This window comes from Rhagoletis zephyria, unplaced genomic scaffold (genome assembly GCF_001687245.7).
Source record: "Rhagoletis zephyria isolate East Lansing unplaced genomic scaffold, Rhagoletis_zephyria_1.1 Rzeph_scaffold_02125, whole genome shotgun sequence".
NCBI lineage: Eukaryota > Metazoa > Arthropoda > Insecta > Diptera > Tephritidae > Rhagoletis > Rhagoletis zephyria.
In genome coordinates this window covers 12,783-15,840 of record NW_016159209.1, presented here as the reverse complement: position 1 = coordinate 15,840, position 3,058 = coordinate 12,783, and positions in this window count along the sequence as shown.

Sequence of the window (3,058 nt, the reverse complement as noted above, 5' to 3'; positions counted from 1 at the left end):
GAAAAATTGGAACTATTGGAAAAGGGGGCGTGGCATCTTCCATACAAACCGAATTTTTCATACTGCCTATCTTTGGAAGTGTTCATGGTAGAGTTCTGGAACTTGGTGTGGTGATATACGAAATCAATCGCACACTCATGAAGAAAAAGGATAGCTGTTGGAAAGGGGGCGTGGCACCTCCCATATAAATCGAATTTTTATACTGCATATCTCTGAAGGTATTCATGGTACAGTACTGGAATTTCGTATGGAGATATGAATGTAGTTGAAATCAAGCCCATACTCATGGAGAAAATTTGGGCTATTTTAAAAGGGGGTGTGAGGTCTACAAACGTGCCGACCTTTAGATATCTTTGAATGTATTTATAATTCTTCTATAGGTGTGTTTGTAAGTGAAATCCTCCTAAATGGTTGTACGGATTTTAACGAAACTTTTGTGTGTGTCTGAGTGGGTCTCTGGATGGTTTAGTTTCACAATTTAATCCGAAAGTTGGCGCTGTAGTTGAGTTATTACTAAAAATCTTATTTATGATCCGATTTGGCTAATGTTTTAAATATGTATGCAATACTATTGCAAAAACGTGCTGCCAAGTGGTGCTGAAGTCGAGCTATTACTAAAAATAGCCAAGTGAGAAAAGGGGCCGTGAAGGTCAGATTAAATCGACCTGTTGCACCATTGAGTATATCGAACGCTCCTGCGTTGCAATTGGCCCAATGGATGTGATTTTCCAATATTATTATGCGTTCAAACTTTTAAGGTATTTCGTCTGAAATAAGTATATGTATATTGCATTTCTGTAGAACAATGATTCGCACCCATTTTGAAATTGCCACCTACTATACTGTAAAGCTTCTAGGACATTCACTATAGAACCGGGTCATTGTTGCCGCCAGGGAGTGAAGAGGAAAAAATTTATTTCGCTTTGCGAATAACCGTGCTATGAAATGCCGCACAACTGGAGAATTTCAAGAACTTCTTCACGGATATAACACTTTCCTTAGGTTATTTAAAGCGGCAAATGACCAATCTTAGCAGACGAATGTGCCAATGAAAATCGTAAACGTGAATTATTGATGAAAATGTTGGACCAAAAAGTTTCAATAAAATATATAAAAATTTTTGGCGGGACGAAGTTCGCCGGGTCTGCTAGTAAGTAATACAACACAGAAATATTTTTCCGTGCATTACCACCAACACATTCTCATTTTTTTGTTTCATAACTAATACATTCTCATTTTAGGACTTCTCTTTTTGGCGGGCACTGTTTTAGATACATGAAAAATTTGGTAGCAGAAATAGGTAATATCAATGAATTGCAGTTTACAAATATTTGCTTTATAAATTTTGGTTTATTAATTAATTAGATATGTAAATGACAATGTGGGCGACAAATATGTACACAAGTAGCGAAGCTGCCACCCATCCAATGGCAACTTCTTGCACTAGAAAAGATATGAAAACTGCATTATTTCCATAAATATTGAAAATATTGAAAAATTTCTTAAATACTTTCGGCTTAGATTAGCGAGATTTTTACTAATTGCTGGGAAAATCGGAGGTTTTCGTATCTTTTAAAAATTTTCCAAGTCGAAAACAATTAAAAACTGAATTATTTCCATAAATATTGAAAATATTGAAAAATTTCTTAAATACTTTCGGCTTAGATTAGCGAGATTTTTACTAATTGCTGGGAAAATCGGAGGTTTTCGTATCTTTTAAAAATTTTCCAAGTCGAAAACAATTAAAAACTGAATTATTTCCATAAATATCGAAAATATGGAAAATATTCATACAGACTTTCGACTTAGTTTTGTGAGATCTCTAAAAAAAGGAAAATAATACAGTTTTTTACTTGGAAATAACACAAAAACTGGAAAATGTTATATAATATTTTCGATTTATTTTAACGTTATTTGTACAAATCACCGAAAAGAAATTATTTTTTTCCTCTAGAAATCTATTTACAAAAAAAATCTAACACCAATAAAGTTTTATAATTGAAAATCTAACAAAATATTACAAAAATCGAAAAATGCTATATAACATCTTCGATTTATTTTCACGGTATTTGTGGAAATCACCGGGGAAAAGGATTTTTTTTATCAAAAAATATTTTCACACAAAAAACAAAAACACATGAGACTTTTCTATTTGCAATTATTATTAAAATATCACAAAAATCGGGAATGTTATATACTATTTTCGATTTAATTTCATGTTACTTGTACAAGTCATTGAAAAAAAAATTAATTTCTTTTACTTGGGTTTTCTATTTGCAAATTTTCCCAAAATATCTCAAAAATCATCTATATTCATATTTAATTAACATTCCAAATGCTCTCGTAAGATTTAGCTCTGTTAACATTCTTCTTTTCTGCTTTGTATTTTGCTTTCGCTGTTAAGTGTTCCAAATATTTGTCGCTCTTAAAATGCGCTTCGCCAGTTTTGTTGGCTCGAAAAATGTGGCATTCACAGTTTTCGGTCCTTCTCTATACTTTACGTTCTCTGAGCAAAGTGCATCAATTCGCGGTTTTTCTTTGTAAAGCACTCGTGTATAAAGAGTTTCCCTTCAACATTATATCCCATGTCGCGAAGAGAAATTGGCCTTCTCTTTTTCTTTGCCACTGCTTTCAGCAACAGAGAGCGATCAGAAGATGAGCTCAGTTTAACGATGACGGGAGCATTAGAGCAGTGGTCGGCAAAAGTTAAACTGTGTTTGTGTTGGTACGCACAAGAGAACTGCTTCGCATGAGCAACCCAGTAGGAAATTACGAGAAGTGAAACAAAATGTTTAACTTATCGGTCTTCAATAAAAACACATAAATACGTATACTTAACACATACATATGTACATATATGTGCATCGCTCATTTACTATAAAAGTATCATCTATACTAATTATATAAAGAGAAGTCCCTTTTTTTTGTAACAGGTAATCTCGCGAACGGCTGGTACGATTTTCATGAAATTTTGTATACAAATAGCTTTCGGTAACCATGTTTTAGGCTAAAAAAATTTTACTTTTTTCGGGTAGGTGGACCAGGGACCGGTCTATTC